Source organism: Poecilia reticulata, linkage group LG3 (assembly GCF_000633615.1).
Source record: "Poecilia reticulata strain Guanapo linkage group LG3, Guppy_female_1.0+MT, whole genome shotgun sequence".
Lineage (NCBI taxonomy): Eukaryota > Metazoa > Chordata > Actinopteri > Cyprinodontiformes > Poeciliidae > Poecilia > Poecilia reticulata.
The window spans coordinates 21,296,055-21,308,743 of record NC_024333.1 but is presented as its reverse complement, the minus strand read 5'-3'; positions in this window follow the sequence as shown (position 1 = coordinate 21,308,743).

Genomic DNA, 12,689 nt, shown 5'->3' with positions numbered 1-12,689 from the left:
TCCATTCTGAGTTCATCACACTTTCAATGCCTCCCAAATCAAGCCAGTAATGTCTTGTCCTTCCAACAAATATATTGTCCAAGTATCAAGATAACTACAACTGCAAAACCTCTTTCGTCTTGGTCCCACATCTTTCACACAGGTTAATTTCACCCGCCAGTCCTCCTTCCCTCTAAGCACTATCAATTTATCCCAATCCTGCCACACCAGAATCCCCAGTGCCTTTTTCAACTCAACACAAGTAATGCAATCTCATTATACTTAGCCTAATATCCATCTAAAAAGGCAACATACCTATCTTCTGCAGATTGTTGCTGTCTCTCTGACTTCTTCCCTGGCACTCAAAAGCAAATCTGTTCTCAAAAAGCAAATCTGCATTCATTTGTTACAAAACAAAGTTCAGGTACACTTTCACCAAATGTTTGCAGTGCTTCTCTTTCTGGGTCACAATAATCTACTTAAACATGGCATGTAGAATATCTAAAAATGCTAACATAGTGATGCTTCTGTTTGACAAAAATGACTTTGTCTTCCTATGCTGTAGCGCTTCAAAGAGAAGCTGCCCTGTTTTTTTAATATTGTAATACCTCTTTTAAAAAATGAAAAGGTACCAGAAAGATGAGTTGAAAGTGAAATTTAGAAAGCAGAATTTAAAAAAATTATATTAGATATTGGTAATGCTGAGATAAGTAAACCTTTTTTTGGGCAAAATAGCTTAACATGTGCAGAAAGTAAAGCTACTCAATCTGACAAATTGCACTTATTTTGTAAGGGTCATGATGACACTTTCATTCCAATGTGGATTCTCACTAGAGAAGCTGCATTGAAATGACAGCTGTAAAAATGGGCGTTTTGGGATTAGACATTTTAAAAGGCCATTCACGCAAACCAACATGTTCTTGGTTGGATGTTGAGTCCCTTGCAAGAGTCAAAGCAATCCTTCAACAGGTAATTGGTCATAACTTCCTTCTAAATAAATTTGTCTGACAAGTAATAAGGAACATTTACAACATGGTGCATAAGTGTTTGTAAGTCAGATAGCTCAATAAATCTGTGAAGTCAAGATATTTCAGATTATAATCCCAGCAATACAAATGGGTAGAGTGCACCTGTTACATTTCAGTATTTTACTGGTACTACTAAACATTATAAGTTTGGAATTGATTATAAAGGCTTTCTGAATTTTTAACAGACAACAGAATGAGGCCCACTCCCTGCAAAATAGATTGGCAGAGTGTCCCTGGAATATTTCACACTTCTGTCCTCTGTTCATTGCATCCAGCTAAAAGTCCTTGATGTGATTTGCCAGCTAACAAACTTTAGCTACTAAAACATTCTACGTTGTGACTGGGGGAACATTCATCAATCGTTTACATACCATTTGTCAGTGAAAGACATAATGACTATGTTTAACCGAGCAAAGACAACTGTGTACTGCCAAATTTAAGTGGTGTACCTCCATCAGCCCTGAAAGACAAGCACATAGATATTATATTTGACCTCTTCAAAAATCCCTACTCTGATTTTCTTCCTCAACATATTTCCATGCAAACCTACTTGAGTGTTGACGTATTACACTCTCTAGGACATAAGTGGTACTGTTCCGGAATGAGATGGAGCTGCACATAGATATCGCAAACAAGTCATACTATCTGCATTCCACTATCTCACTCCAGGAACACAAATTTTCCACCACCACAGCTCGAATAGCCACTTTACTGCAATGAATTGGGTTCAAATGCAATCTTGGCTATTGTCACATGTGGTTTAGAGGCCATTTCTTAATGGTGSACCAACTGCTCCCTGTCCTTTGCTCCCTGTTCAAGGCACTACATTCCCTGTTAAATAGGCCTATGTCTTTTTTAAGAGAAGAGAAATGCTTTTTGTTGAGGGGTGTAGGGTGAGCAGGTAYGAGGTTATTGGGTCCTGCAAAAACAAGTTTTAGTGCAAAATAGCATGACAAAAACAAAGCAGAAATTTACAGTTTAAAACCTTATTAGCTAAATCTATCACTTCTCTTTGTTTTTTATACTGTTCAATGACAAGGGTGTAAGAAAATGGATGGATGGATGGATGGATGGATGGATGGATGGATGGATGGATGGATGGATGGATGGATGGATGGATGGATGGATGGATGGATGGATGGATGGATGGATGGATGGATGGATGGATGGATGGATGGATGGATGGATGGATGGATGGATGGATGGATGGATGGATGGATGGATGGATGGATGGATGGATGGATGGATGGATGGATGTTTTTAGTATGGTTAATTGCCTAAAAAAAAAAAAATCACCTGTAATGTAAAGTAATGCAGATTTCATGGCTATCCTCACTGTCATTCATCCACACCTGTAGAGTCTGAACAGCTCCCTCCACTGCAGGGATCTAATTTGTTTCCACTATCCGCCTTGGATAACGAGCATCCAGCTGTCAAGAGGCCCTGCTGGCAGTGACCTCTCTGCATGAACCCTTGAGGGTGACTGTGTTTTTGACCTGCTCTTTTTACAGACTGGCAGCTACATAAAAAATTGACCAAGAGCAATTGTATAAGAAAAGAGCAAAGGGAAATAAATATTGTGAAAGKATATGGGGGAAGTTGACTGTGTCACTAAAGTATAATGAAAATATCTTTGATGAGTGAGGGGAAAGCAGTAGCAAGGAAAGAGTTAAGAATATTGAGAGACTGAGAGCTATCTTATTGATTCAGAAAGACGACAGCTATTCAATATTATATAACAACAGGTGTGAGAGCCAACCCTCACCACTGGCAAAATATAAAAAATTTCCACTAACGTGGGCAGAGCTAATACAGACGGACAAGTGTGGGGATGGGCAGGCAAAGGAGGCAGTGGTCAGACAAAAGAAGCACTTTTCAGACCCCAAAACTTATTTTTCAAAATAACAACTAAACTATAGTAACTTTTTTTTCTCTCTTTTTGAAGACTTTTATGGCAACAACGATCTGCAGCTCAGCTGCCTTAGGAGAGCAGCGAGGGAGGCAGAGACCCCAGTGGCGGCTGGTCCATAGGTGGCGCTGGGGCGCCGCCCTATCTAATGGACCTTACCAAGCTCCGCCCAGAAACGCCCCTCGAAAGTCCCAGATGGCTGCATGTCTCACAAACAAAGCCTCGCGGAGCTTAGTTTCTATGTGTAAACATGGCGTCTTTCATTTCGACTGACTCTGCAGAGTATTTCTGAGTCGATTAGTGTAGCATTTCTGCCGGATTTTCAAAAAATATCAGCCACGACAATGGACAGGGGAACCAACAAGTTCATGTCATCTTTTTCGGACGACATCATGTCGAGACACGCGATGCCTCCAACATTGTGCACGTCGCAGCTAAATGCTACCGATCGATGAGGAAAACAGCAGATCCTCACACCCTCAGCATAAATATAGCTGTGGTCAAGATCACTGATGCCTATTGTTTTTACAAGGCTGGGTAAGTCGGGCATTCATGGTTTTGAAGGTTACTTTTGAAATCACTGATTTCTGTTGTTGGCACATGTTTGAGTGTGCTCAGGCCTGATACACGGTACTCGGTGCTAGCGTGGCTAACACGATTACAGTTTAGTAAAAAGCCTTTTCAGGTAAAATAAAATCTTTAATGTATGTCAGATACGGTACACATTGCATATTGATCTGTTCAGCTAACATAAGAATGTGTAACAGACAGGCTTCAAGGTGTAGAAGTTGTATCGGTACTGCCATTATGCTGTACTTAGCTAAAAGGTTTTCATAGTGGATGTGTTTATTATTGACTTTCTTTTTTTCATTCACTAAACACAAATAAAGCAAAGCAATAATACTTAAACCAGCACACAGACCTTTGTTCTTATTGATCCTACGACGGTTGAGCTGCAAATGCGGTCGTGCACAAGCTTTTGGAAATCTGTGAATTTTAGTTCCACAAATACGATCAGGATACCCGACATCACCTGTACAGATACCCCACTGACGGAGAACCATTTTTTTTTTGAGTCCTGACGCAAAAACCTTCTGCCGGTCTGCTAGTTCACAATGTACATTAGCATGTGTTTACTACTGTAGCTTGTGTTTGTGAGACAGTCACGTGAAATGGGCATTAGCCAATGAAAAGCGGCCCCTGTGGTAAGGCCCATGTGGAGGGGGGGATGGAAAATTTAAATATGACCTATAAACATGATCAAAAATTTGAATTGAGAAGTTTTCCTTAATCGTGTGTGCCTAAATGTAATCTGAATTATTTACACATCCACCAAGTGGGCTAACGACACATTTTCCACACAGACTCCTGTTAGTACTCTTCTGGGGCGAGCAACCCAGTAGGTAACTAAGTAGCCAATCATATGTGGTTGTTTGGAATGGCCAATCAACATCGCTGAATGAAGTTAATGACCTTCGATACTTGGATCCCTCTGAATGTCGGTCCTGCATGGAAGATGCGGGTAAACCAGTAGGTGGCGATAATGTACACCAAACGATTCTTTCCAACCGCTAATAAAAATCAAGTAGAAGACGAAAAAGAAGTGGTTACAAAATTAGCTGAAAGTATTTAGTATGTGTGCGAATGTTTTGTGATTTGAAGATATAAAGAAAATAGATTTCTGAATTACATCTCCGTTCAGTTGATGGCGGTAATGCACAGCGTTTGCAAACTGCCACAAAACGCAACAGAAGAAGAAGAAGAAGAGGGGAAGTTTTGGGTCGCTAAGGTCGAAGCAAGTTGGTGACAAATTTGATGATGGCGACAACGGCAGTCGAGGAAAAGCTTACTCCACCGTCAATGATAATGCAGAGGATTTTCCAGATAGCCGGTAAGCTACAGCTGTTCTTCTGCGTGATTTATTAGTTTTAGCTGCCATATTATCTGCTCTTTTTTTTTTTTTTTTTTTTTGCTGTTTGCTGTTTGCTGTTTGTGTTCATGGGTTCATTCAAATCAGAATGCTGCTGCGGTTCATGTGATTCTCTGGTTAGCATAACTAAATTGCTGCTCTGGACACATGCTGCTAAGATTCTTTTTTGACTGTTCAGTGATTCTTGAGAATAGGGACAAAATGGGTTTTAATTTTCCCATAATTTTTTTTTTGTTATTTCTCAACCTTATGTATGCAAATATGACAAATAATGTTTTGGAAATGTAAAGATGCTAAAAAATACATTTTTAATCGACCTGACCTAGAATGTTGTCATCACCATCTGACAAAAATWAATAAAAAATAATTTTTAATGACCCCGTTAGTGATATTTTACAGACAAATGTTTCTCAAGAAACAAAATAAATATTATTTAAAACAAAAAACAACAAAAAGTCCATCTGACAGAGTTGACACTGCATGACAGAGTTGACACAGAACTGAAGGTGATGACAAACTAGTGAGTAAAATGAAAAACTTGGTACACGTGAAGTAATGCAATTTATGTAAAATACATTAAAATGAATTAATTGCACATTTAAGTGAGATTTGACAACAAATTCACTGAAAGAGTCACAAAAACTGATTGAGTTGACATCTGACGGAGTTGACAAAAAACCAAACTACCTCAATTTATATGGTGTTATTCCTAAGGAGGCCATGTTGTAGTTAATCAGGTCCATGAAATCTTTACAGTATACCAAAATTAAGCTTTTATTTCACAAAATTTCATCAAAGTTTTGTAAATTGTCTGTTATGGTGTTGACACATTATGGTTGTGACATAGGAATAAAAAGAAGATAAAACTAAATAATAACATAAGCTAACCAGAGCTAACTAGCCTTCTTAGCAAAGGAAGAGAAAGGAAGTGGTCATGGGGTCCTCAGAAGTTCTGGTGGCCCCCAATAATGCCTAATTTTTTTACATTCTTTTCATTTCTGACAGTGTTGACAAAAACTAAGGACAAATTTCAATGGAGTTGGAAAATATTAAAAAATATTTTTAATTCAATTTATTGATACTTTTATAATTATTTATATGACTACTTATACTTAATTGTCATAATATATAATTTTAGTATTTCTTTAATTGTTTTAAACTATTATAATGTATTGAGTTCTGCTCCTGGACAAAGGCTTTTACAGGCATCATCCACCGACTACAATGTTTAAAATAAAAAAAAAATTCAGCAAACACCAGGAAAATATACATTTTTGTGCTCACATGACCCCGGTTAGTTTAGTCAGATATTTGAAAAAATTATATTTTGTGTATATATAGGTTTTGTGCTTTATCCATGGGATCTGTTTTGTCCCTATTCTCAAGAATCACTGTTAATTATTATGCTCTTGTTGCTTTTTTTGAGTTTCTGCTGTTATTATAATGCCAATGTTTGGGTGATATCATAATATTTGCTCGTTCAGATGGCCATTCAGATGTAGTGTTGTACAGGTAGGAGCTGAAGTCCTGTTTTCTGACTCAGATCTATGAATATTCATATCTGTTAGATTTTGCTGAGCTCCTGATTGTCAGATACATTCTGGGGGTTTGCTTGGTGTTGTGGCTCCAGCAGAACCTGGTTAAGTCCTTCTGATTTTTTTGGTTAATTTTATGTTTGCAGCTGTGGTTATTTAATCCTATACCATTATCTTTTAGGGTTTTTTTTTAGATGGGAAGGGCTCTTACGCCATTAGTTTATTCTCTTCAGTTTTAATAGAATTTAGCTTGTTATTTGTTAAAATTTCCCTTTTCATTTAGAAGTCTACAGAGGAAACAAACTTAATATTACAATGTGTTCTGAATTGCTTCTTTAACCCGAGACATCGACTGTAGTTTGTTCGATAGTCCTCACTTGTGTAGGATGATTCAGTAAGCTAATCTATTCTGATCTATCAAAAATGAAGGTATTCAATAAACACATGTTTATTGGGATTTCTTTTGATTCAGCAAAGCTGCCCTCCAAGTCATTCAAAGATTGTTAGTATTGATTAACTTGGAGCTTGTTACAAGCTCTGGTTTCAGATGCTGTATTTTGTTTCTAAATGATTTATTTATTTATTTATTTTTTTTGTCAGGATTATGGTTTGTTCAGCATTCCCCAGCAGGAAGATACAGCAGTAATTTTGGACTTTCATTGCTCTCTTCTTGGGATTCATTCTACTTTCAAAGTGCATTAAATTAATTCTTCAATTAATTTATTTATTCAATTGAGATCAGAGCTGCTCTTATGTATTATGTAGCATATAGCAGGGTTCTGTGTGACTTCAACAGTGTCTCACATTGTTGTGGAAAGGTTTTTGTGATGAAAGCAAAGCACATTGTTTTRCAGTCCTGGGTGCTGGCCCTCACCTGATTTTTAATCTTATAACCCGTCCTGGATCAGRAGATAAAGTTGTTGAGAAATACATAATCAAAATGTGATAAAATAAGATGTATAGTAGCAGTTATTTAGCACCACACAGCTACTCATTCTCAGTGAGTGGCTCCCAGGATTGCTTTACATCAGATCCAAACGTCACTAACTCATGTCATCGCAACAGCCGAATTCACATGGACGGCCATATGTTCTGACATCATTTAAATGAAGGTTAGATTTATTATCAAGCTAAGCCGAATTATTTTGATTTTTTTCCCACTTCCTCCCTCTCGTCGTCAGTTCCATCTCTGGTATCTTGTAGGAAATCTCTGTCCAATTTCTTTGTCTCTGCTGATTAATAATCTTGTCGGCAGCGACTGATAATGAGAAAATAAAATCTCTGATGTAAAACTGTGAACATAATTTTGATAATGCTTGTTTAGTCTCCCAGACGTGACTTGAGTTTTCTTGCGTTCCAACAGTGGAGTATTTTGTGATCTTTGTTTACCATCTGGCCTATACGGCTGGGCAGCACTTTTTTTTTTTTTTTTTAAAGATCAGAGGGAGATGTAATCTCGCCATCTGACAAAGGCTTGCATGTGTGTTATCCTAGGACTCCATATGCTCGTAAGCCCTGATAACATCACAGTTTTTCACCACCACTGGTCAACATGCAAGATGTCACCAAAACTTACATGCTATCTGGCACAGGGGCAGATACCTCCCCTACTGCTGCTCTTTTGTCACACTTCTTAGAAAAAGCAGCTTTGAAGACTGTCAGTTACCCTCTGTTAACAATCCCTATCAGTGTCTTTAAAATCCTGGGTTTGTTGTCTCCCTTGGAGTCGGTCTCCCTGTTGCGCAGGCATCAAACAAATTATGTTGTTCCACATTTGATGGGACATTAACACTTGTGCCAGATGCATTTGCCAGATATGTTGTGGCAAAACATGAAGCGGCAAACAGTGTGGGAGCGGAGAGACAACAAAAACGATGGACAAAGACGATAAGAGAAAAGGGAAAGCAGCAGGACGCGGTTCGATTCAAGCATGATATGGTAATTCTGTTAATAGTTAGATTAGATAACGGGAGTACAGAGAAACACTTTTGAAAGATAATCAAATCATAATTATGATTTAGTCTTATTCTATTTAAAGTTCTTATGTGCTTCCATAGAAGGGACATTCTTATGCATTTATCCATTTGTGTATTTTTAGGGGCATTTTGTGTTCACTTGTTTTGAGCACTTTATTGGTGAATTTAACATTTTGTGTTTTGACTTTTAATACCATTCCTGCAAGTGTTCAGAAATATTTTGCCAGAAATAATCTTTAACACATTTGATAGAAACAATGTTGCCTCACTTATGCTTCTTTCTTGTCATATTGTTGCTACCGTAAGCAGTATAATTTTCTGGAGTTTAAAATGCTCATCTATCCTGAATTTTAAGCCAATAGATGGGGTCAAGTCGAGGCTAGAGGACAAAGTAATAGGTCGCATGAATAATTTAAATTTTGGTTTAGGATGCTCTCTAATTTGTAAAGCAATGTTGTAGTGAAAGAGACAAGCGCAGAAAGGTGTGCCACTCAAAGGAGCCTCACCCTCTGTGCACACACAAACACTGAAAACACACAGCAGCTTCCACACTGGACGACAAGATGCATTCGCACACAAGAAATGCGAAATTGGTTATGATTGACTTTGCCCCCAGTAAATCCAAGGGACACTGGCCTGCCTCCCTTTCTGAGCTTTTCTAATAATGTTGGTCTTACCTGAACCTTATTGAGAGCATTCGGGTCTTTGCAGCAAATAATGGACAACCTTCATCACATTCATGCCGCTGTTTTCTGTGCCCTCTGCTATAGCCTTGATTATTATTGCTCAATACTATAGACAGTCACTTGAGGGTCACCACAAAATGAGCCACACAGATGATTAACTGGAAATGGAGGGAGCCCGACAGGCCGTCTTTGAAACTGCGGTTGGGGTTTCAATTTGAAGGCAGTATAAATATTTTGAAGATAATAGTAGTATTTTCTGAATGTCTTCTGAAGCTTCACACAAATCGCATGAGACTTTGTTACAGTGGGAAACTTCAGCTAAAAGTGCGCCTGGTGCATTAATTAAGTTATCAACTCCACTATGTCATGGATTGCATATATATATATATTTCTAGTGTACAGCTAATTTGATATTCAGCTACACTCATTTAAGATTTGTCATCTTGTTTTTTAGTTCTACTAATTACTCCCAAGATTATTGGATGCAAAATAGCAATATGTTGACAGGATTAAAACGACGCTTGAGGTCTGCCAGTGAGATGTGAAAAGACCTCAGCTCAATATGTCAATAAACATAATATATAAGCAAACCCTTGTTTTTTTATCACAGTGACCTGGCATTTTCAAGATGTTTATGAAAATGTAAGTCACCTGTCCTCCAGCCTTTCCTTTATTATTTGTTTCCCTCTTTTCTTAACCTCAAACGTCCCTAAGAATTATGCCAGTGATGAGGCTTGAAAATCTAAAAGGCGCTTTAGCTATGGAAATGATGAATTTGTTGACTTATTATATTAAAACATTTTAATATGCACACACTTTTTAGAAACAAAAAATATGCATGGTAAATTTTACCAAGAGCCTTAAATGTTATTTAATTTCCTTAGCCATGACATACTGTTGCAGTTGACAAATTCACAAGATCTTATTGGCTGCTCATAAAACTGCATAAGTCAATATGGGATTTTCATTGTCTTTCCACTGCATGAACTGAGCATTTCTAAAAGTGTAGAGCTTCTTGATTTTGAAGCATTTTATTTGATTAGCAAATGACTAAATCACTGTGATGAATGTGACTAAAACTTTAATTGTAACTCACTTTGAGTTTTTGTACAGTTCAAATGAGAATAATGACTCTATGTGGGAATGACTACAGTCAGTATAGTGCCATACTGACTATGATGCTCTAAAGACATATAAGATGATGAATGGGACTTTTCAAATAGCTTAACAAAGGCAATAACCTTTTTAACTTTTAATAGAAGTGGCAGATGGAATAATAGTACTGTAGATTGACAAATGGGCTGTAATTAACTAAAGGTAGTAAAATGTAAAATTATGCTGGTCTTGGGAAATTTAAATAYATTTAGTTTTTTCAATAACTTCAGAATTTTTTTGAGATTTCAAAATAGAATATTCTCTTGTTAAACATAGCCTTTTCATTTTAATGTAATATATCATAAAGTTCAAAATTAATTTTAAAAGTCATGAAACTGTACATCACATAATAGCTGTACAGCTTTGTGGATTCATGGGTATTACAGCAAAGTGTGTGCGTGTGTGTGTGTGCGTGCGTGTGTGCATGCGTGCGTGTGTGTGTGTGTGTGTGTGTGTGTGTGTGTGTGTGTGGCTAACCAATTTTGTGTGTTCATTGTCCTCTAAATGGTAGCACAGCCGAGTCTATCTACACTGAGTAAACGCACAGGGAGTTTCTCTACACAAGCCTGCCAACTCTTCTCAGCCAGCCCCAATGGGTTATCAAAGCAGACACTTGGCAACCTACTTTCCGAAGCAAAGCATCTGCCCATTCAGAGGCAATGGGGCTAATGTCAGACTCTATCATTCTTACGTTCAAAATGACCTTGGCATCAGCATGCACCACAGAAACTGATGCACAGGTTTTAAGAACAAGAGGGAGACAATATAACTGCAGATCAATTCAAGTTGCAACATAGGTCTTTGTGACAGCCATTACTAAAAGAGAGTCACCTTCAGTGCAGAGTGTGCAGAGGTGGCCATTACCTCTTTAAGAGGTTGGTTATTGATATTCTGCTCGGTTTGGACATGCTTGCTTACATTGCAAGTTTTGGTGTGGTGCATCCAATTGAAAAATGTGCAAGTCAAGAGGGCTATGAAGATGCAGCTCTGGACATATGGCATCTCGTATGGCAGTCTAGCACCTGAAGAGCACAGAAGTCATGACAACAGACAGGCATATCCTCATGATTTATTTCCAATCTGAGCAGAAAATGGCTATAATAAATATATAAGAGGTGTATTTATGTAGATTGTGACTGCTAATGGCTCGTCTTTGTTTTCAAGCAACCAATCCGTCTTCCAGAGAACTAGATTTACATTCACAACTTCAGTAAACAGCTGTCATAACAGAAGCACTGCTATGAATCCTGCCACAGCAAGGGTTATGCATGTTGTCATATCTGTACTGAATATGTACCAAATTGACAGAATTAAAAGATGAACCATCACAGCTGTATTTGTGACCGAGTTTTTCCTTAATGTGAGAAAAGTTACAGTGAAGTTCTACAGTCTGAGAAAGACTTAGCAAAGAATCTTTTGATTTGACTGTGCCCCTTTATATGACCCTCTGACTGCTCTCTGGTATTTAGAGTACCTGACACAAGAGTACAAAAAATATATCCTCTCCCTTTTGTGACATATTTTAGCAGAAGAATTCTGACGTCTTTTCTTTTGCCAGCTCCCCTAAATGTTTCAGAGAAGTAAAGGTCAGGCAAAGGCAAACAGTTTACTGCTTGGTTTTTTGATGACAAAGCTATTGCCGTGAGATGCAAATGATGAGACAAGATTGGATTAAATTGTAGCTTTTTAAACTCTATTGCTGATTTGAAAGCTGCTCCTCATGAGAAGGTCCTTTTGGATCCTTTGCATTTCCCTGGAATTCCCTCTTTCTAGTTCTGAGGGCCACGGCCGTTATTCCAACTCCTAATTTGCCAAATTTGTTTACTGTGGAAATAAACCAATTTACCCAAACATGTCACAATTTGAACAGAAACAAAGATAGAAGACCAAGTAACTTATTTAGACAGTTTATTAGTAAAAAAGTTTATTTAGGGGTCAGTTACACTTTGAGTTGACTCACTGACACCAATATGGTTCTCCATACTGCAGGNTGGATGTGTTTATTATTGACTTTCTTTTTTTCATTCACTAAACACAAATAAAGCAAAGCAATAATACTTAAACCAGCACACAGACCTTTGTTCTTATTGATCCTACGACGGTTGAGCTGCAAATGCGGTCGTGCACAAGCTTTTGGAAATCTGTGAATTTTAGTTCCACAAATACGATCAGGATACCCGACATCACCTGTACAGATACCCCACTGACGGAGAACCATTTTTTTTTTGAGTCCTGACGCAAAAACCTTCTGCCGGTCTGCTAGTTCACAATGTACATTAGCATGTGTTTACTACTGTAGCTTGTGTTTGTGAGACAGTCACGTGAAATGGGCATTAGCCAATGAAAAGCGGCCCCTGTGGTAAGGCCCATGTGGAGGGGGGGATGGAAAATTTAAATATGACCTATAAACATGATCAAAAATTTGAATTGAGAAGTTTTCCTTAATCGTGTGTGCCTAAATGTAATCTGAATTATTTACACATCCACCAAG